The sequence below is a fragment of the Lynx rufus genome, unplaced genomic scaffold (assembly GCF_022079265.1).
Source record: "Lynx rufus isolate CCGP_SWC_20201006 ecotype Redwood Valley unplaced genomic scaffold, mLynRuf1.p SCAF_8, whole genome shotgun sequence".
In the NCBI taxonomy this organism is placed as follows: Eukaryota; Metazoa; Chordata; class Mammalia; order Carnivora; family Felidae; genus Lynx; species Lynx rufus.
Window position 1 is genome coordinate 69,053,079 of NW_025814896.1, and position 24,397 is coordinate 69,077,475.

At 36.9% G+C, this 24,397-nt stretch overlaps 1 pseudogene; it reads right to left on the minus strand.

Moving 5' to 3' along the window:
• Positions 1–22,938: 22,938 nt before the first annotated feature.
• LOC124503908 (39S ribosomal protein L46, mitochondrial-like) lies at positions 22,939–23,610 on the minus strand (annotated as a pseudogene).
• Positions 23,611–24,397: the final 787 nt, after the last annotated feature.

The window sequence follows — 24,397 nt, forward strand, 5'->3', positions numbered from 1 at the left end:
TTGTTTCCTTTGCTGTGCAGAAGCTTTTTATCTTCATAAGGTCCCAGTAGTTCATTTTTGCTTTTAATTCCCTAGACTATAGATGCTGGTGAGGATGTGGAGAAACGGGAACGCTCTTGCACTGTTGGTGGGAATGCAAATTGGTGCAGCCACTCTGGAAAACAGAGTGTGGAGGTTCCTCAGAAAATTAAAAATAGACCTACCCTATGACCCAGCAATAGCACTGCTAGGAATTTACCCAAGGGGTACAGGAGTACTGATGCATAGGGGCACTTGTACCCCAGTGATTATAGCAGCACTCTCAACAATAGCCAAATTATGGAAAGAGCCTAAGTGTCCATCAACTGATGAATGGATAAAGAAATTGTGGTTTATATACACAATGGAGTACTACGTGGCAATGAGAAAGAATGAAATATGGCCCTTTGTAGCAACATGGATGGAACTGGAGAGTGTTATGCTAAGTGAAATAAGCCATACAGAGAAAGACAGATACCATATGGTTTCACTCTTATGTGGATCCTAAGAAACTTAACAGAAACCCATGGGGGAGGGGAAGGAAAAAAAAAGAGGTTAGAGTGGAAGAGAGCCAAAGAATAAGAGACTGTTAAAAACTGAGAACAAACTGAGGGTTGATGGGGTTGGGAGGGAGGGTAGGGTGCGTGATGGGTATTGAGGAGGGTACCTTTTGGGATGAGCACTGGGTGTTGTATGGAAACCAATTTGACAATAAACTTCATATATTGAAAAAAAAATTAAAAAATTAAAAAATTAAAAAAATAAAATCAGAATAGAGTAACAGAGACATGTTATAAAATTTCCTCATTCATTTGAGTATTATTACTGCCACCTATTTGTATTAAGGGTTTGTTATATTCTAGGTGTATTCCTAAATCCTAGGAATGCTTTAAAGAATGAGTAAGATATGTGCCAAGTAGGTGAGTGAGACAGGTAAAAAGTAATTAATTGCCCTGAATGTGACAAATATTTAAGTAAACTCAAAAAAGAGATTGTTCACCTTTCTCAACATGTGGGGAAGAAAGAAGGAAGGCTAAGAAAAAGACTCAATAAATTGGGTCACAAAAGGTCTGCAACAAGGGACAAGGAATGGACATTCTAACAGTGGGAACAATGTGTTCAGAGGTATAGAGGCACAAAAACTATGAGAAACCTTAGTTACCCATTATTAGAGCAGAAAGTGTATAGATTTCAAGTGTAGTGTAGAGATGGCAAGAGTTAGGGACAGAGAAACACGGCTTTACAACACCCCAGAGAGCTTTCAGTAATCTTGCTTACTAATCTGTGCTTTATTATTTAGATGGTAGGGAACCATTAAGAATTTGAAAAGATTTCCATGAAAAGATCTACATCTTGGACAGGCATTCTACTTGCACTCTAGTAGATGTCTTGAGGTGAAGTACTCCAGAGATAATGAATATAATTAGGACACCATCTTAATAATCCTTCAGGAAATCAACAGCCATCCACTAATATCTTAATCTTTCTTCCTTTCCTCACTTCATCTGTGAATTCTTTTATATTTTGTTTTAAATAGGCTGGAGAATTTTGGACTGTCAATTGCTGATGTTGTGATTCATAGGTCTTTGCAGGCTTGATACCTAATATGAAGCTTGACAGAGTAGATCCCAATAAATGTTGATTAATGAATCAATCTGAATTAAGGCAGAAACAGGGGAGGTAAATAAAGAAGGATGGATAAGGGAACTTTTAACAATTACCAAAACAACTGTTTGGTGGTCGAGTGTGAGGAAAAGGAGGGGGTTAGAATAAAGTTGCTGGGCAAGTGGGGTATTAGACGAATGGAAGTGCCATGCAGAGATTAGAAAGAAAAGGGGAAGAAGGAATTGGTGAGGTTCAGAGGTAAATATTCTCATCTTAAATGCTCAAGCTTCTGTCTGCCCCATAGCCATACACAAAGGTTTACACCAACAATGAGGAGTTTACGCGAAGATAAACCATGGTTAGTTCCTGCTTCACCTCAGACAGGTATAATGCAGTAAGACCCTTCCTGAGGTGTGTACCTAAGCCAAACTTGCTTCCTCAAATTTTGGTGCCTAATATTTTGTTTACCAAACTGTCACTGAATTCTTGATAAATAATATCCTGAGATGTTATTTATCTTGTTATTTTTTTTCTTTTGATATTTGGGTTATCAGTCATCTGTGCTAAAATCTCAACCAGCTCTGGAGCTTTATAAAATTTCCCTTCTAATTTCCTCATAAACATACTTGCTGCCACTTACTATATTTAAGAGTTGAGAGCAATTCTTTTTTTTTTTTTATTTTTTTTTTTAATTTTTTTTTCAACGTTTATTTATTTTTGGGACAGAGAGAGACAGAGCATGAACGGGGGAGGGGCAGAGAGAGAGGGAGACACAGAATCGGAAACAGGCTCCAGGCTCTGAGCCATCAGCCCAGAGCCTGACGCGGGGCTCGAACTCCCGGACCGCGAGATCGTGACCTGGCTGAAGTCGGACGCTTAACCGACTGCGCCACCCAGGCGCCCCGAGAGCAATTCTTAACTAGCCTTTCACATCTCAGCTGCAGAGTGTTTTCTGCACTTTGAAATTTTATGCTGCAGGAGAGAGCAAGTACCAATTACTTTAAAATAAAGACAAAGACAGAACAACCTTCAACAGATGCATTAGATTTCAAGATTTTCAACTCCACAAATGTGGAGTTCATGCATTTAGCTTATAAAAATGAAACCATTAACTTAGAAGCACAATTAAAATAACTAGGTTCCTATCTCACTTAGAATTACCAATTAGAACAAAATTCATATAAATACATCTCTATTAAATAAACTTAAATGTAATTAATTCAAGCCTATTGGAGTAGAGATGCCTAATGTCTAAACTGAAGAAACTAGTTATTTGTTTTCTTTAAGGTCCTTCCAGTTCTAACTCCGTGGGTTTTTTTTTCTGCTTTTTAATAACTTCAGTACTGTCAGTCACTGACTCAAACTTCAACTATAAAACATAGCCATGACTAACTCCTAAGGAGGGCTGTTTTTGCCATGAGAAACAGGATATCATGTTTACTCTGGCTAATACACATGATGGGTATATTGACTTGTGTTCCATTTTACCCAAAATATAGTTCCCCACTTAAAGTTGGAGGGTTTTCTTCTCTGACTGACCAACCAGATCAGAGAATATTAATTTCTCTAATTATTACTTCTTCTCATGATTAATTTTCTCTAACCTTTTAATCATTTTTTAAATGGCCATCCATCACTTAATTGTAGTGATCCAACTTTTCATATCTTTCCTGACTGCCTTCAGTCATAAGACTCAACAGTCGTAAAATGACCCATTTTCAAACAACAAATTTAAGTCATTCTAATCTATACAAGCATTTCTTTTGAAAATTATATGTTAATAGTGTATAAAATACAAAAGTCACATCACATTATTCAATACCTTTTACCCTATAGCATTATATACTTTGCACAATGATCTCCCACTTTGCCCTTAATTTTCCCACCCAACTGAGGACATGAGAGGAGGGGTCTCTGCCAGAAAAATCAACTCAAGAAGTAATTTCAAAGTCATGCACTCAAAAATACATCTAGCTACTAGAGGATTAAGGAAAGCATGACTGACGATAATGTTAGAATATAAACACGTATTATACAAGACTGTCCTGTACCATGCTGGGGTCCCACTCTTAGATCTGGCTAGAGATGTTGACTCAGGCACCACACTTCACAGGGTCCACATATTATAAACATATGACCACAAAAAATGTATTAAAGACACATGGAGGCATCTATCGCTTGGAGTTGAGTGCTCAAGTCTGGCAGAACCTAATCCCATTTTTTTTCTTTTTAATTGATTTATTAAAATTTTTTAAGTTTTTTACAAATATAATTTATTGTCAAGTTAGCTAACAGTGCATCAAGTGTGCTCCCGGATTTGGGAGTAGATTCTTGTGTTTCATCACTTACATACAAAACCCGGTGCTCATCTCAGCAAGTATCCTCCTCAATGCCCATCATCCATTTCCCCCTCTTTTCCTCCCCCCCCGCCCCATCAACCCTCAGTTTGCTCTCTGTATTTAAGAGTCTCTTATGGTTTGCCTCCCTCTCTGCCAAACATTAATTCTTATAAATAACACCATTCAGGAAAAAAAAAAGGCAACTGCATCCAAATGCCATAAAGGTTTATGGGTTGTGCCACTGCCCATGCAGGAATGTACAAGTGCTTAGGTTAAGAAACAAAAAAAAAATCAAATTAATAAACCTGTTTGAATACATCCTCTGAGACTGCATAAATATAAGAAATTCCATAACAAAATATTATTTCCTTTTAAATTTTTTTAAATGTTTTTTTTGTATTTGAGAGAGGGAGAGAGAGAGTGTGTGTGTGTGTGTGCACAAGGAGGAGAGAGGCAGAGAGATGGAGACAGAATCTGAAGCAGGCTCCAGGCTCCAAGCTGTCAGCACAGAGCCCAACAGAGGACTCAAACTCACAAGCCATGAGATCATGACCTGAGCCGAATTTGGACCCTAACTGACTGAGCAACCCATGTGCCCCCAAATTATTATTTCTCAGCAGTGCCAAGTGTTTGTTTTCTTGCTTCTTTTTTTGATATTCTAACTGGTGGCTCTGAATACTCGAAGTGGTATTCCTAATAGTTACAGGGGGGAGAGCTATAAACCATTTTTTATATTAAATAAATATTATCCTTAAATTTATAGATATGGAGGGTAGAAATAACAAGTTTAAGACTAATACTGATATTTTCCATTGTTTTTAGATGGAGTTTGAACACTAGAATTGTAAATCTTGTTATTTGTATTTAAAAAGTTAATAAGTTTACTACTTCAACAGTTAAATATCCTATCCTTATTGATACAGTTTAATTAAAATTATATTCATCAACTATAATGTAATATTTTTATTTTAATAGAAAATGTGCGTATCATAGAGGAAAATCTTAAAACATGAAAAACAATTTCGTTTTTTTAATCTTTCACTTTATTGTTGTAAGCATAATTTATACACATTGAATATATGCTATTTTTTATCCTTTATATTACTAGTGTTACCTGAACACAAGCTATGTGAAAATCTTGATTATAAAATCAGTCATTTTGCTGAAATTAAGCCAAGATAAATAAATTTGCTTTTAAAAAGGTGTGCTAATTTAGGAGTTATCTATTTTTTAATATTTTTTTAACATTCATTTATTTTTCAGGCAGAGAGAGACAGAGTGTGAGTGGGGAAGAGGCAGAGCGAGAGGAAGACAGAATTCAAAGCAGGCTCCAGGTTCTGGGCTGTCAGCACAGAGCCTGATGCAGAGCTCCAACTCACAAACCGTGAGTGACCTGAGACAAAGTGGGAGGCCCAACTGACTGAGCCACCCAGGCGTCCCTTTGAGTCAGTCATTTTAAATTCTTTATTCATACAAATATTACCACCTCAAAACAAAACATGCAGACATGTCCAAAAATAATTGAGTTAACCCACTTTTAATATTTTAATGTCAAATTTCTGACATTAAAATAAGCACAACTTCATACCTTTTTAAAACTCTTGTCATTATAAAGATTTTTGTTAATAGTATAAAACCTGTTTTACTTAACAGTTCTTAAACGTTCAAATATTTGTACTTACATTTTGCTGGTCTCCAATGATACTGCTGTCTGGACTCAGGGTGTTTGGGATGGGTTCACCTGCTGTGACATTGTCTGATGGACATCTATAGCACTTCTTTTCCAGTTTAGGACCTGCGGACAAAGGGTGGGATAATTTCTTAGAGCCAAACAGGGACACTCTGTTTGGATATCAAAAATACAGAATTTTAGAACTGGAGGGGACTTCAGTGATCATCTAACACAAACTCTTCATTGGTGAGATCACTGAGAGAGAAGAAAGTCACTTGACTTTCTTGAGCCTAAAATTGGTTCTTGGAAAAGAGGCAAAACTTGACCTCCAAAGCAACTTAGGTATCAAATATTTCCTGAAGGCATGGTTAGTTTTCTTTACAGGTTGTTTGGTTCTCTGAATACTACTAATTTAACCATGGATATGTGCTCAACTAGCTGTGAAAGAGAAAGAGAGAAGAGAGGGGGAAAAGCCACTAAAATAATATCTTTCCTTTTTGGAAATGTGACAAGGTCTTCTTGCTGCAGAGACAGAATAAAAACAAAAAACTTCCCAAGACCCTAAGTGACAGTGAGTCCATGTTCAGGGATACAACACTAACATAGCAGCAGCTCAGATGCTTGGCCTTCATTTCTATCTGCATGTTACAGTTTTTTTTCTAATACAACATAGAATTAAAAGTACGACTTCAGAAGCAAATTGAGATCTTGCAGTCCCAAGAAAATCATGTTACTTATGCATCAACCAATCTAAAAGTGTCCTTCAGAAAATTAGAAATAGCATACTCTCATATTTTCTTAATATTTACTTGCACATTAGGCATTTATGGAATTACATTGCAATAATATGCCTTCCATCTCCTGCACTTCTGTCAACTTGACATGAATTCCTTTCCTTAAGTGTTCAAAGACTGAATGTAAATAAATGGAGAAAAGTAGCCAAGACCTGAATCTCAACCTTTAATGCCGATAGTCCCAGCTTCTACTTACTATGATGTGTCATGTCTCAAAAAGACATCTGTCATAAAATCTCCATCCCTCCTTCTTTATTTACCAATGCTGCAAATTCCTTCATAATGAACAAAATCAAGCCAAGACTGCAAACACAGTAATATCATCATGTTAAGTGTCTGCTTTAAAAATAACTGTGATCAGGGGTGCCTGGGTGGCTCAGTCAGTTAACTGTCCGACTTCAGCTCAAGTCATAACTCACGACTCGTGAGTTAGAGCCCTGTGTCGGGCTCTGTGCTGACAGCTCAGAGCCTGGAACCTGCTTTGGATTCTGTGTCTCACTGTCTCTCTGCCCCTCCCCTGTCATGTGCGTGTGCTCGCTCGCTCTGTCTCAAAGCTAAATAAACATTAAAAAATAAATAACTGTGAACCCTTATTTCCCATAAGGCAAGGTCTTGATTCCTTAGAATATGTATCTAGGTTATTAAATTGCTGTCCAACCCTAACTTTCTGGCCTGTGTTCCAACCATTTGACCCACAAATTCTAACTCTATGCCAAATGCCTAGTCACTGCTATCTCTAAATGAAGCCTCATCCCCTCATGCCTTTGCCCATCCTGTTTCATTATCCCCCAAAACCAACCCTAATATATCAGGCAAAATCCTCTAAGCTTCAGATCACTATTGTCTGACTTTTGTTTATTTGTTTTTCCTGTAGTTTTCCCTAACTCTTCAGGCTACAAATTCTTTCTTCATCTGTAATTTCCCAGTGCTTTGTACAATTCTCTCTTGCAGCATTTATGTTGAACTTTAAGTGTTTATGAATCTCCCTTCCCTGCTAGACTGTGAGTTCCTGAGGCATAGAGGACAGTACTTTATTCACTTTTATGTGCCCAGCAACTAGTAGGGCACCTGACACATATAGAACCAATAAATGTTCGTGAAATTGAATCGACTCTTCCAGGGGGCCTATTGGCTTAAAATTACACCAAAGTAGACATTACTAATATAAATCTTTCCTGAGGGCAGAAGGTTTTTGTTTTGTTTTTAGGGGAGAGTGCAGAGAATGCTGCAGGGCACTGAAGGTGAGAAAAATATACAAGACATTTTATGACACTTCCTTTCAATAGATGTTTCCAGTTTTAGAGCCTAATTATACAATGCAGAAGAAAACATCTTTCTTTGTTTATTTCAATGTTGATGTAGCACTTGGCCAGCAGAGGGAGAAAATACAATATGAAATGCAAGCAATGGTGTTTACCCCTCTCCATTACAAATAATATGATTTCATGTTTTTAAAAATAATTATGTCAGAATATGTATGATTTTGATCCAAGAATATGCAGTTATTCAAATAATCTCTACTCTCAAAATTTAAAGCCTCACCCTTATTTGTCTTTAGGTTAGAAGAACTCAGCAGTGCATTTTAGTTGAGAGCCAGTAAGCTCTCATCTGAAATTAATGGAAAATTATGCCTTTCAGAGAGAGCTGCAATTTCCAGATGCTCATCCCTTCTCTCATTGCACACCAATGAAATCAACTGGAATGTTTAGGGACTAGATATTCTGTTCATGGGTTTGAGGGCAGTTAGCCAAAATGTGGTGAAGTAAGATGGATCTCCTTTTCCCCTACAGCAGCAGGGACTGAGGTGGGGAGGTATGAGTAGGGTGTGATTGTCCATGGTGTGTCAGAAACATAACATGTTTGCACCAATCAATACCAGATGTATCTAATGAAAGTATAATATATAAAATGCATATTAACAAAAAAGGTAAAATGAGGATGACTACTCACATAAAAATCTCATCTTTTCTGTACATTATAATTCACCACTTTCATTAGTGCATGTAAAATAAAATGAGATCTTTAAGCAGTGAGATACATAAAAGTTTTTACAACCACTGCAAACATCTACTGCTTAGATAATACAGTTTGTGACAAAAAGCTGAATGAATAATAGCAGCAGTTAAAGATAGTTTGTGGTAAATGTAGTGCACCACCCTCCTTTCTGACATAGTAGAGAGACTACAGCACTATATTCTCCAAAGTCTGACGTTATTATTGTATGTTTATATATATATTTCATATATATTACTTACATTATATATACATATATCTATACACACAAACGTACACACATTTCGGCATTTTATATACACACACATATACGTATTTTGGTTTGGCTTCTTCTCATACTTTTCCTATTCTTAAATGAATAGTGATTACCATCAGCACTATCCAATTATTCAAACCCCAAAGATGGACTTCATTCATAACACCTTATTTACCTTTACTCCTACATCCAAACATTCAGGAAATCCTATTGATTATACCATCCCCATTTTTTTTCAAACTGTTATAGTCCTCAAATACCAAAGCCTCTAACTTAACTTAAACATCCATTATTTTCCTCCATTAGTTCACTACCTCCTATTACCCGCAGCTGCTTTCCTAAAATAATACTCCACACTGCATTTAGAGGCTTTAATTTTTTTTTAATTTTGACATTATAGATTCATAGGTAATTACAAGGAATAACTCAAAGAGATCCTGTGTACCATTTACTCAATTTCTGCCAGAGGTAACATCTCCCAATGATAACTCCCCCAGTACAATGTCACAAACAATAATGACATTGATACAGTACCACAATGTTCCCTCATTTCACCCTTTTCTAACCACATCTACCTCCCTTCTCCCTATTGCACCCCTAATCTGCTCTCCATTTCTAAAATTTTTGTTGCTCCAACACAACTGTATAAGTAGAATTTCATGCTATATAATCTTCTGGGATTATTTCTTACTCAACATAATTCTCTGGGGATTCATCCAATTTGTTGGGTGTAAAAATAGTATCTTCGTTTGTTGGCAAGTCGCATTCCATGATATGGATGTGCCACAATTTGTTTCACCATTCGCTACTGAAAGGCATCTTGGTTGTTTCCGGTTATTGGCTATTTTTGAGTCAAACTGTCATAAAAATTTACATACAAGTTTTTGTATAAACCTAACTTTTTATTTCTCTAAAACAAATGCCTAAGGAGTGTAAATGCTGTGTCATATGATGTTTTTTTGGAAACTACACGAAAACCTAACAACACTCTTCTTAAGAAAAGCAAGGTCATTTTATAATCCCACCATCAATATAGAGTGATATAGTTTCTCTGCATCCTTATCAGCACATAATGTTATTTTTTTTATTTCAGCGATTTTGATATATAGTGATATCTCATTGTGGTTTTAATTTGCATTTCCCTAATGGCTAATAATGTTGAATATCTCTTCATGTGTTTTTTTTGCCATCTGCATTTCCTTTTCAATGAAATGTCTTATTTGTTTTGCCCTTTGATCTTTCACTGTTCAGTTTTAAGATTTCATTGTATATTCTAGATACTAGTCCTTTGCTGGATATGAGGTTTGCAAGTACATTTTCCTATTCTGTTTCTCCTTCCTTCATTCTTCCAACAGAGTCTTTCACAAGACAACACTTTTAAATTTCAATGAAATCTAATTTATCCATATTTCATTTTATGGAATGTGTCTATGATGTGAACTCCAAGAACTTTCTGCCTAATCCTAGTGCAGAGATTTTCTCCTGAGTTTTCCTGATAATTGCATAGTTTAGCGTTTTACATTTGGATCCATGATACATTTTGAGTTAATTTTTGTGTACAGTGTGAGACTCAGGTCAGGATTTGTTTTATTATTAGTATTAGTATTATTGACATCTAACAGCTCCAGCCCCATTTCATGAAAATGTTACCCTTTATCCAGTGAATTTCATGTACATTTTTATCAAAAACCAATTATGTATATTTCTATGGATGTATTTCTAGATTATCTAGTCCATTGCATTGATCTATTCATCTAATCCTTAACCAATACTACACAGTCAATTACTACAGCTATATAATAAGTTTGGAATTTTCTTAAAAACAATGGCCATTGATATAAGGATAATATGAAGGGAGCTGAAGGAATGTGTAACAAGTCTGAATTTATGAAAGCACAGTAGACCTGACAATACAACTTGAGGACATGGAGATTGAAGGATGTGGATGGTAAGTCCCGATAGACTGGCAGACTTCAGGATCCAACCACCAGGAAAGACAGTTTAGGGCATGGACGTCCTATGGTCAGAGTCCATAGGGTGGTAATCATTTAGAATCCAAGCTTTTACACCTAATCCACTCATTTTAAGTAAATAAAGCCCCTCTACTAAGGTACTGCATAACATACAAAAAGCTGCTTTGAGCACAGGACCTTGGTCTCCAATGTAAGTCCAATTACCTTTCACTGGCTCTTACTCTTGACTAGCCTGAATCCCCAGGCTGTTTTTAGCTTCTAGTGTATATCTCCAGCCATTGCCTACCTATTCTCCATCCATCTTCTTCCCTACATCTTTATCTCATCACCCTCTGGACCAGAATCTCACAAAGTAACAGCTATTGTTATCATCCACTACCTTCCCCAACATACACACTCACACACCTTTGCTCCATGTTCAAAAATTTTATGTAAGAGACCCTTCTGCTCCCAAGTACAGACTGACTCACTTCCTGCCTGATTTCTTGCTCAGAGGAAGGGGACAAATTAAACTACACTCAAAGATCAAAATTTCAATCTGGATTCAAGAATAAACATGATACTCCATGTAAGATAATGTTAGATGTCTAGTTACCAAGAGAGATAAAGGAAATAGCTCAGTTTGAACTGAAAATTCAAGGTGGTTGAGCAAGGGTTGGCAATGACCCCAAAGGTTTAGTCCCATGTACATGGGATTAAGACAAAAATGAGAGGATTAATCTTTCAATTACACATACCCCATGTTTACATGTTTTGCTATATCCATTGTCACTAGCTACATTATTTACTTACTCCTGAAAATACCTCACTTAAATTTATTTATAAATTTTATAGCACTCCCATCAATGAAATTCTGTTAGTTTCTCATAGGAACCTACCCATATACACATTCATTGCTGTATGACTTAAAATTATCTTCCAGAACAGCAAGAGTTGCCAGATTGAAATTAGTATGTATATCACACAGAGATTTGCCTCTACTTTATGACCAGCTAACTGATTGACAGACTAAATACTGGGAATTATATCTATACTCTGTATCATCTGTACTACTGTGTTTCCTTGCCATGCAAAATACTTTTTGCAGTTTGAAATAACTCATTCTGTAGTCTAGCAACTCATTCTGTACTCTAACATATAGAGAAAAGACATTGCTACATTTTCTGGGTTCAGTCTTTGTATTTCTTGGATAGATCCCTCGTAAAGTGGCTACAGTAGTCATGGAATACAGTATTAACATCTTTTTATGGGCTGCACTGAAGACTGCAATTTCCACATAATGCTGATTTCACTTAATCTAGAATATTATGAATTATACTTCTTAATACAGTGTTTGTCTTGCTCTTATATTTTAATATAAATGGTAGGATGGAAGGTGACAGGAAAGGGAAGAAGCAAAACATCGGGACAATATTGTAGGGGGATAGTGAAATATGGTTAGTTTAATTTTTACTGTGGCTGAAACAATGTGAAACTGGCTGTGATAATGAATAGGAGAGTGAATAGACCATTATAAGGACTAAAAGAAGGCTAGAGGGTACACGTGCAGAGAGAGAAAGATAGTGATATAAATGGAGACTGGAGATATGGACAGGTCTGAGACCTTGCAAGGTGTTGTACATTATGTTAGAGATTTTGGTCGCTGCTCTCAGGACAAGGGAATTAGATCAGCTTTTAATCAGACAATTTAATTATAGTACTTCTTAGAGATAATCTAGTCATTTTCAAATCAGACTCCAGTGACCAATTATTCTACCTGTTAATATTTCTTTTATCACACATTAAAAAAAAACCTTCAAAATATTATCTCCTACATCGGTAATTGTGTCTGTATTGTCTATGTTTATTTTGGAGCTCTTGAATGTATGTTCAAATTGAAGCTGAGATAAAATTTTAAATAAACATGAGTGACTTGTATTTTAGACCAGCTCGTGCCCATGGACACATGTTTCTCTCTTTGAGATCAACAATAGACTATACTTGAAGAACCAGTCGGTCAGAAGATTCCTTATGGCGCTCTTTTGTCCTAGTATTCTTAAGTTTTATTCCTAACTTGTGGGCTAGAGAAAGAGTTTTGGGAGAGGCCAGTGAGAGTTCAACTTTTGACTGAAATGCTCTGGATAAAGCTAATGTTTGGCAAAGAAGCATTTTTCTCCCACCACTCTACTTAAGTTACAGTATTTCCTACTCTCAGTGCTTGATATATCTGTGAATCCTTCGATCCCATGTCAGTTCATTCCAGTACATCATTAAATTTTGAGATGTTAGCCAATCTATAAGGTTTTAGGTACAGTGGCACATGGTCCGTGTCAAAATCTTTTCAGAAGCCTGATGTAGATTCAGTACTTTGAAATCCTACAAGTACTGCTCACCCTTCACCTAAGCCAGGCAGATTTTTGATAAATAAGTACCAGACATTTTGGGAGGATAATCATCAGGTAATAGAAATACACCAAAAGTTGCTGCACCAACTCCTCAAAAAGAAAAGCTAAAGTTTGACTCCATATAGGTCAGAATCTCCAAGGGAATGTCCTCAAAAATTCTGCATTGTCTACTTTTCTGTTTCCAGTGACAGTAATACTTTTTATAACTTGCTATTTCATCCCAGCTTATATTTGAGTGGAACTAGAATCAGCATAAAGAGATAACACAGGTGAAAAGGCAGCACATCTTTCTTCTTTCGTTTTGTATAGCACGGAGTTACTCTTTAGCCCTTTCTCCAATCTGAGAAAAATGTAGCTCTCAGACATTTCAAAGGTTAGGAATTAAATGTACAAGAGATAAATATATTCTGTAGCTCCTGTGACTGGATATTAGCCTGTGGGTGATATCCTAAGTCTACGTTTTGATGACAGATGCTTAGAAGTATGAAATCAAGCCTGCCTACAATATCTGCTCACACTTTCCATTAAAGAGAGGGTTACCTCCCAGATTCTCTTGGATCAATGTGTATCCCTCACCATCATAGTATCTGAATAACATAAATGAGTCCTGAAAAATGGCAGTAAGATTCAAAGGGAGTGGGGTCAGGTTTATGCAGAGAAAATGTACCTCAAAGCACACTATTAACACCTAAAGCATTAAAAATTCCTGTTAGATATGATAGTGTATAATATGCACATTCCATCATCAGAACTCCATATTCATGCATTCATATGTCTCCTCTCAAAATACACCTAAGTCTGTCATCTCACTTGATTCTTACTATTTTTTAAGGTCCCCACATTTTGAAAAGCCTGAATCATAAAAAAAGAGTCTGATGAGAAGAATCCGTACCCCTTATTTAACTTCACAGGGGACTGAAAGCCTGTAATTGATTTTCAAATCTGGTTGAGGACATAGCCCTAAGTATCTCAGGATAATGCCTCCTGGGAAATCTGTGGCTACTATTATAGCTCAAGAGCTAAACCTTTAAGGCCCACAATAGAACACCTCATCTATGGAGCAGATAGATTAAACTTGTGAGATAGCAGAACACCATTACATTCCAGAATTCTGTGGAACAACTGTCCACTGTATACTCTCCTGGTCCTGCTAGGGCCTAAATAGAATGGCTCAAATAACTGGATATGTCTGGGATAGCTCTCCTGAGATACTTTGCTTTGGCCTTTGGGTGGGTTCTTAGATTATCTTCCACACTATAGCTGCTGGACTCGTAGGTCCACAACTGCCTCTTCATTTGCTTGTCTGGTGTCTGGGATGAGATGACTACAATAGCTGGATCTAGCCAGGGCTATTTTTTCTGACCCTTGTGGCCTCCCCATATGGCTAGCCTGCGCTTCTTCACAGAATGTCTATCTCAGAGTAGCTTCCTCCAGGGCAGCTGGCTTTCCCCAGAGTGATTGGGGTGAGTCTGGGCAGAAGGTGCTGGGATTTATACAAAGCCTTGGAAGTAAAAAACAAAACAAAACAAAAAACAAAAAAACAACCAAAAAATAAAACAAACAGAAAAACCCAAAGCCTGAGAAGTACAAAAACATTGGGATGGCTGGGTGGCTCATTTGGTTAAGCATCTGACTTTGGCTCAGGTCATCATCTCACAGTTTGTGGGTTCAAGCCCCATGTGGGCCTCTGTGCTGACAGCTCAGAGTCTACAGCCTATTTTGAATTCTGTGCCTCCCTCTCTCTCTTGCCTCTCCCTCGTTCATGCTCTGTCTCTCTCTCAAAAATAAACATTAAAATAAATTTTTAAAAAAAGAAGTACAAAAACATTACTTTCACTATATCATATTGGTCAAGTCAACCAGTTCAAAGAAGAGAGGGACTAGACTCCATCTGACAAGTGTGGATTTGCAAAGAATTTGTAGCATTTTAAATGCATCTCTTAAACAAAATGACATTCAGAATGAGAATAGATATATTTAATTCTGTTCCTCTCTTATGTATATTATTCAAGCCACTTGAATGTTCTTTGTTTCTGCTTTCCCATCTGCAAAGTGCTATGATTCCTGCACTTACTACATACCAGAAATAATGACTCAACACAAAGAATAAAAAATATGGCAATGCATTAAGCTATTCAAAGAAAAATATTTTACATAAAAAAGAATAGCATCAGAATTAATATCATTACCTTGGAGGGTAGACAGAACTAAATTTAACATAGCTCTGCCACTTATTGTTATAAGGTCATAGGCAAATTACTGAGTATCACTGAGCCTTAGTTTCCTTACTTCTAAAATCAGGAAGGTCAACAGAGCCAACCTCATGGTAGATAATATTTAACATGCTTAAAGACAACTCCCACTACACAACACATGCTAAATATTAGCAGATATTTATTATAAGTTCTATCAAGTGTGAACTCATGAAGGTGAACTTTTGGTATACTGATAATGAGAGGACCACAATCTTAGATATACTGGTGAAGACCAGACTGTATTCAGTAGCCTGGAGGCGTTACTTTTGGAAAGGCAATGTGCTATAATGCATTTTTTCCCCTCTTTATTTTTCCAATCATTGCACAATATACTACTTGTTACTGAGAGCCACCAGTAGGGAGATTCAATGTAATTAAAAGATTGATCTTCTGGAAACAATGCTTAATAACAAGCATGAAAAAGTGAGAGTAATTCTGCATTTTCAAACACTGTCCTCAAGTTAATTTAACCTGAGCTGTTTGTGAACCACCTAGAAAGTCTGGGATCAATATGTCCAGGCTGAAATCAATGTACCAGAGAGAAGAGGAGACAAACTCCAATTGGCTAGTTCATTCAAATCAGTGGAGCCTTATAGAAGAAGTACTTAGTGGAACATTCATTTTGTATGTGCCAGATGCTAACAGTTCAGATGTGCAGGGAAAATTTTTGTATTTTGCTTGTTCTTTAAAGGAAAAATCAAAAATACATCTACATATATGTATATATGTGTACTTGCAGATATACATGAAAAAAACATTTATATATTAAAAAGTAAGACAGTGAAAGTAGTTCCCATCAAGTTCTTCCTTCTTATACTTCAAAATCTACCCTTTAAACAAATAAACACCAAATAGACTGAATAATCACTTACCACATCTGTTTTCAAACTTTCCTCACCTAAGCACCTTTGGCACGTCACATTTTCATTACTCCTCTTTTCATCTTTTTATTTTACTCTCTCTACCTATGCTTCTTGGCCAGCTTTTGTACACATTTAATTTTCCTCCAGCACGGTTTCTCTTTAGTTCTATCAGTCTCCAGTAGTTGACAATTTTCTTCACATTATTGCAGTTTGACATTCATTGAGAACCAAGCACGAGAAAGTCTGGCATGAAATGTTACTCATTTTATTTTCTTTAGTGTCTTTATCCTCACATTACAGCTGCTTTGGTATTTGTTTCGTTTTCTCTCCTCTTCCTCAATGAAAATGTGCCCCAAAGACACAGTAAGATTGACTTTTAGACTACTGATTGTTACCTTGAGTACAAACATCAATCAGTCAGAAGGAAGAAATACATAGAGGTCAAAAATATTTCTAAGGGGGTCATATAATTTTGTTTGCAGGAAATGTGAAAGTTTTTACTTTTGTAAGTCATCCAAGCCCAAAACAACTTATATAGAAATCAAGCAAAAAATACCTGACACACAGCTTTCAGTAATTTTTGCTAGGTCATCCAAACTGTGTGAAAATAAATAGTGTTGTATGTAATTTTTCAGTTTTAAAATCACAGCACAAGTTGTATTTCCTGAGCATTTCTATTTTATTTTGATTGTGGGGGTAGATGTGTATTCAGACAGATTTTAGCTATGTGTAAGCATTTATTTTTCACGTGGGACGTATCATGCACATTAGAACATATCTTGTCTACCAAATAATTTACACAAAAATTTATATATGTCATCCTAACTCAACCAGCGGCTAAGAAATGTATGAGGAATCTAAGAGCTGAGCTTAGAGACTGGCATCAGAGAGCAACCTCAGTGAATGATCTTCCAGAAGCTCACCAGGTGTGAGCACATACACAAAGAATGTCATGAGAAAAAAAAAGCTGAATTCCACATTTCTTATTTATGTATTAGAAACTGTAACAAGTTTTCCTACTATTACATTTTTCATTAAGAACAAAATATAGATGAGGCACCAGGGTAGCTTAGCTGGTTAAGCATCTGACTTCAGCTCAGGTCATGATCTTGGGGTTCGTGTTTTCGAGTCCCGTGTTGGGCTCTGTGCTGACAGCTCAGGGCCTGGAGCCTGCTTCAGATTCTGTGTCTTCCTCTCTCTCTGCCCGTCCCCCATTTGCGCTCTCTCTCTCTCTCTCTCTCTCTCTCTCTCTCCAATAAACATTTAAAAAAAATTTTTAAAGCAAAATATAAAAGAGAAAACCATCCAGGTACACAACAAACTCTCTTTAGAAGAATGAAATGGGCTGTTATGGGGTTAAAGAAGTTCACACCAATAATTTAACCTCTAAGATTATTAAAATTAATATTTATTAAATACAGACTTCTTTGAACCCAAAAGGCCATAAGAGCAACATGGCGTACACACTATAAGCTTCCCAAAATAATTATCAGCCAACAAAAGAATTTTAACATGGGCTAAAAGGTTCTAAGTTGGCATTTCCAAGTATCTTTTACTTTGTCCCTCTGGAATACCCTAAAAAGTTCATCAGCTTATTGTTTACAAAAACTGCTAAGATCCAAATCAAATGAGTAATTTTGACCTTCTTGAACAAAGTATGAGCAACTGATTCAGAGCACTGAATCTTCACCACTACACCACCAGTGAGCATCAACTATGTTGCACACCTGAAACTAATATTAGTAATATTGTGTGTCAACTGTACTCAAAAAATTAAAAAAAACAACAAAAAACTAAGTATAAAGGTTCTCATTTTTTAAGGTAACATTCTCCAGAGTATTAATTTGTAATTCTACTATGGTACAGAATGCTGCATAGACTAGACGTATTAATATGCCAACTTTAAAGGAATTGAGTATATGAAAATATACTTTTTAATTTCACAAGCTGATTTCCATCAAGATGGCTTTAAATAGCATATCCTTCTAAAATTTAAAATTGCATTATCTCTACAAAACTTCATTCACAAATAATTTTAAAATGTACTTAAAAAGTTTATCTATTGTTAAGTCAATCTATTTCCTCAGTGCTACTTTACTTCTGTAGAACCCATTGCAGCTTAATGTATTTCAAACTGATTATTTCATTTGATGTATTTGATACTTATAAAAACCCTTTAAAGTTGTCAGGGAAGTATTATTTGCTGCCCATTTCATAGTGATGGAATTGGGGCTCAGAGAGATTTGGCCAGCCAGCCAGCTGCCAAAAGGCAGAGCCAATGCCACGGCTTAGGACTTCTATTTTTAGACACATACTTCTCTTTTTCACAACAATATGAAATTTAAAAATTTCACAAGTCCCTCTTAGTAATAACTTTTTTTTTCACAAATTAACATACAAAAGTTTCAAATCCTTTGGTTTCTTTTCTTCTTAGGATTTTGTTTGATTCAAGACTAGACCTATTATTAAGTATTTGATTCCATTCCTTAATTTGGCTTAGAACTATCTGCACTAGAGGAGATGGAGAAATATCATTGTTTTTTTTTAATTTTTTAATGTTTATTTATTTTTGAGAGAGAGTGATCACAGGGGAGGGGTAGGGAGAGAGAGTCACAGAGGATTCAAAGTGGGCTCTGTGCTGACAGCAGAGAGTGTGATGTGGGGCTCGAATTCATGAACTGTGAGATAATGGCCTGAGCCAAAGTCCGAGTCTCAACCCACTGAGCTACTCACGTGCCCCCCTCTCTTGTCATTTTCAATAATATGCGGCTTATTTTATTTCTGAATCATCAGTGCATGGTTTCTTTTATTTAATCTCAAAACGTTACTGATTTCAAAATTTCCAGTATGTAAAGTGCCACCAAGTCTAGTAAAATATCCAGTTTTTAAAAAATGAATTCATGAAACTAATCTTCAGTGAAATCAGGGTTTCATATTCATGTAATTTTTTTTCTTTATACTGTCCCAACTCACCTTGATTATATTAACTTCCTAGGTGTTCATGTTTTCCTTCATACCAGAATAACTATGCACTTTGATATATATGTGTCGTCTGTGGTTTTTGAATACTCAGAGGTACACTTAATATACTTAAAATACCTCTCAGGAACATAAGATGCTAAAAATATCTTTCTAGTATTTCTGCTTTTATACAAAATGACTCTATATTCTCACATATGGAATCTGAATTTCTGTCTCAATTTTGCTAGGTGATGAATGTGATGGAGATGAGAAACATCATCTTATCCCTTCTACTCAAAAGAAAACATGACACAACTTTAGCAACACAACACAGTTTTAGAGGCAGGTTAAGGAATTTCACTCACCTTCTAAGTCACTAGCAAAAGTGTAACCTTATATTGTGCTGGTTTTTATAATAAACATGATTTTTCCATAATGTCTTCCACATTATCTAATGAAATGAAGATGTCCCTAATTATGAAAAACATCAGTTTTAAACCATGACATTATTGGGTATCACAGTGACTCTGACTTATGATTTTAGCGCTTTCTTCTTTGGGGAGTAAGACTTCCAGGCTGTCGGAGAATTAGTTTCTGTACTCTCCATAATAATTAGCACACCCAATTCTTGTATTAATCACCTGGCTTTCAACTGTGACACAGACTGACAGAATGGAGACTTTGAATTATTAGCTTGGAGGTTTAAGATTAAATCTTCCTTGGGGCACCTGGGTGGCTCAGTCGGTTGGGCGTCCGACTTCGGCTCAGGTCATGATCTCACAGTCCGTGAGTGCGAGCCTGGAGTCAGACTCTGTGCTGTCAGTTCGGAGCCTGGAGCTTGCTCGGTTTCTGTGTCTCCCTCTCTCTCTGCCCCTCCCCCACTCACACTCTGTGTCTATCAAAAAATGAATAAATGTTAAAAAAATTTTTTAAAGATTAAATCTTCCTTCCATCACCTGTAAATGGAAGTCAAATTTATCTACAAGTTCATATTAGATATATCTTTAACTTCCCTTGCTTTCTCAGGTTTCCCCAGAACCATATCCCTTTTCCTACTCTGCCCATGATATTCCAACTATATTATTTTAAGGTGCCATAAAACCATCAAGACTAAGTTAAGAACGTTGAAGTGTTTATTTCCTCAAGTAAGGATGGCCCAAGTGAGGTGTTCATAGTATTTTCCTGCTCCTCTGTTATCCTTTATATGTCCTATTTCCACTTGGGTTAGAGACATATTAGACTTTTCCACCTTGCTACCATCCTAAAATACTAAGTCAAGTGACAGAACTTAGTTTGACTCTGGAGAATTAAATTTTATATTTCTGCCCCTGGATTCTTTGTCCACTTTGTCCGTTTGAATGACTGAAGTTCATTTCATTCAAGACAAGGTAGGTGAATCATATCTGTACCCTTTCAAATAGCACCATTTGTGATCTTCTGACAAGTGTTGGGAGAAACATTACCTAGGAGTTTCCCATCCCTTTTTGGGAAGAGAGTGTTTTGTCTTACCAGCATTAGTAGAGTACTTTATACTTTTAAAGAGATTACAAATACATTATGCCATTTGATCCTCATAAAAACCCTCTGAGATAGGCTGGACACTTTAAAGACAAAGAAATCGGCTCAAAGAGATTTTCTAACAAAGCTTGTTAGTTAGTGGCAAAATTAGATCTCCTGACGCTTGGCCTGTGCTCTTTCTGACACACTGAAGGCTTAGCTGAACAAGTTGAAAGGAAAATCCTCTAAGGCCTGCAATACATCATTTTAAAAAGTTTATTGCTTTCTTATTATTTAAGTTTTTTTTAAAGAACTGTTCACTTTAGATAAATTGGAAAACCTTGAAATTATAAATTAGATGAATCTCAGCAATAATGTGACCGCCTGAAGGAAAACTTGTTTCATGAATATGTTCATATATATTTATATAGTTGACATCATATGAAGATTATAGTTCAATTTCTTGTTTATAGTAGCAGTTTATAATTATATTAGGAACACGTTTTCAAGCCTTGAAATATTTTTCAGCAATTTTAAAAGATAATGCATAATATTTCAACATCTGGATACACAACCATAACCTTTTCACTATTTATAATTGTCAGACAATCATACTTTTCCTAATCTTTCACATCACTAATAATAATAAAAAACCTTGGAATTACATTTACTTTTGAAATTAGAATTACCAGTCACAGAAAATAAATGTTTTTAAAAATCATTGCTACAAACTCATGTCTCCTAAAGCCTTGTATCAGTTTAGTTCTCTGTTAGTGTAGGTGAATACACAGTGTTAAAATGCACAGTCTAATTTAGTTTTTGCCAATTTTATCCACTTGTTAACTACTTTTGTTTTACATTCCTTTGATTATTGGTGCTTTTTTTAAAATGTTTTAGCAGAGGGGCGCCTGGGTGGCGCAGTCGGTTAAGCGTCCGACTTCAGCCAGGTCACGATCTCACGGTCCGTGAGTTCGAGCCCCGCGTCGGGCTCTGGGCTGATGGCTCAGAGCCTGGAGCCTGTTTCCGATTCTGTGTCTCCCTCTCTCTCTGCCCCTCCCCCGTTCATGCTCTGTCTCTCTCTGTCCCAAAAATAAATAAACGTGGAAAAAAAAATTAAAAAAAAAATAAAATAAAATGTTTTAGCAGAGATGGGGTTTGCATTTTTCTTTTTCCTGTATATTTTAAGTATACTTTTCCTCCTTAAACTTCCTGTTTTTGCAGATCATTCTTTGTCCCCCTATTGTGTCCCAAATTCAGGGAATTTTTCAGCTCAAGGCTAGAGGAAAAAACTGCCAAGAGAAGTCACCCGGTCATGGTTAGCCATATCGTTCTCCAGTGTTCTCTTCTTGGTGGACAGTTGTTTTACAGGTTTCCCACAAGAAGAATTGACACTGTTGGTTTCCCAGGTTTGGGAGGGAAGAACAATTCATTGTGACAGAGTCTTATAGAATAAAATATTGACTTTAATTCCATCTCTTCTTCCTCTTAATTGCAGGAAATCTCATTTTTCTGGTTAAGTCACTAGGGAAAAATATACTTAATTGCCTAAAGAGTATTTTACTTATTTTACTTATTATATAGTTTTCTAAAACTCACTTCTTTACTGAAATTACTTCTGGTTCCATCCATGTAAATGTATGTATATGTAGTTCATTAATTTTTCACTATATAATATTGCGCTGTATAAAAATACAGTTTATTTATGGATTTTTTGGCACAGAAATATTTGAGCTATTTTCAGTTCTTTGTCATTACCTCCAATACTATGAACACTTTTCCACCAAGAATCAATTCACTTATTTCTCTCAATTTAGTTTGTTGTATGCTGTTCCCTGCAAAGATGGGGCAACCACATAATGTCCTTGAGGCCCCAGTTGTAGAACTGTCAAAGTATTGCTGTCAGGCGCCGCAGTCTATCAGAGGCCCAAGAACAACCTCCTAACCTGGGCCAGGTATTTCAGTTTCAAATAGTCACCCAGCTCCTCCTTAAGGATCTAACATGATGGCCCTTCTTCCTGGTGTGGGAATAATTAACAGCATTGCTTTGATTAAGAATAATTTGGCCCTGGGGCACCTGGGTGGCTCAGTCGGTTAAGCGTCCGACTTCAGCTCAGGTCATGATCTCACGGTCCATGGGTTTGAGCCCCGCGTCGGGCTCTGTGCTGACAGCCCAGAGCCTGGAGCCTGTTTCAGATTCTGTGTCTCCGTCTCTCTCTGCCCCTTCCCTGTTCATGCTCTGTCTCTCTCTGTCTCAAAAATAAATAAACGTTAAAAAAATTTAAAAAAAAAGAATAATTTGGCCCTGAGCCTACTTTGCCTGCATGGCCTGAGGGAACTTGAACTTGTAGTGGCCACAGGGTACAATTGCCAGGAACTTGGCTTCCATGTCCTTTTCTGAGAGTGTGGCCAGTATTCACTCAGCTGTTCCTCAGAAGGTCTCCCTGGGTTGCCACTCTTCCTGTAGGAGTATCCAAACATCCTGATCTCCAAGCTTCTCTTTGACCAGCAGAACAAGGTTCCTGTCTATTTTTTGGTGCAGTGAGATTTGGTCATTCTTTTTATCAGCTTCTGGAATGTGAGCTCCAGGTTTGAAGGGTAAAACTTTCTCCTCCCATATATCTTCCAAATCCTACACCAGCAGTATATTCTGTTCCTCTTCATCATGGAAGTCAGCTTTCTTCTTTGCCGGTCATTAGGCTTCATCCAAAGTACAAGGCTCATGGTCTGAATACAAACTCTCTCCATCTTGATCTTTTGTAATAGAGACCGCCATCTCTTTCTGTGGCTTAGAGGCCAACTGGAGGCCACCGGCAGCTGCTATAGGCACAACATGTGCAACAGGTGCTACAGAGACCCACTGCTCCAAGATGAGGCCACAACAGTAAGGGCAAGAGAATCCAGGCTCCCAGCCCAGAGTCCCTCAAACTGCTACCAGTCATTCCCCACCCCTTAACAGAGTCTGCCTTATGGGCACTGCCATTTTTCTGCCTTCCCCTGCTATGAACATTCTTGAACATGTTTCCTTCTGCACACTGGCAAAAATTTCCCTAAGGTAAATACACAGAATTATTGGGATACAGCATGGCACTCTTGAGAAGAGGCATCAAACCAGTTTAAAGTAATTATATTCTTATTCATAAAACTAGGTACTTACAACTTTCTTCATTGCTATATTTAAGGCAAGAGTACAAGAAACTTAGTTCAAAAACAAAAAAGAAAAAGAACCACAAACAAACAAACAGTATCTAGGTTCAAACTAGCTCTCATTTCCTGTGGATTTTGTCCCCAAATTTTATTTCATGTCATCAGAGCCTGGGTGTAATGTATGTTCTGGACCATAACATTAAAACATACCCCAGGATGCCCTCTTAGCAAAGCAGTAGAGTAACCTAGGAAAAACACACTTTGCAGTGACCAGGCCAAGGATTTCCTGAAGCAGAAAGAGTAGCATGATTTCATCATTGATGATAAATACCTATTGAGCATTTCCATGGTATCAGAACTTGGACTCAGTAAACAGTAAGGTAAACAAAAATGGGGAAGGTGAAGTCTGGAAATTCACCAGGTCCCTGAGGTTAGTCAAGTGCCAAGTGTCAGAACATTGAATTAAGGAGAAGAAGAGAGGGGTGCTCAGGGATATGCGACCAAATGAGGGTTTGAGGTCAGTTGAGTTCCCCAATCACACAAGCAGAATGGTGATACCATTAGTCAATAGACTAACTTGACAAAGATCTAGAGCAACTCGCTACTCAGGCAAGGTAGACAAC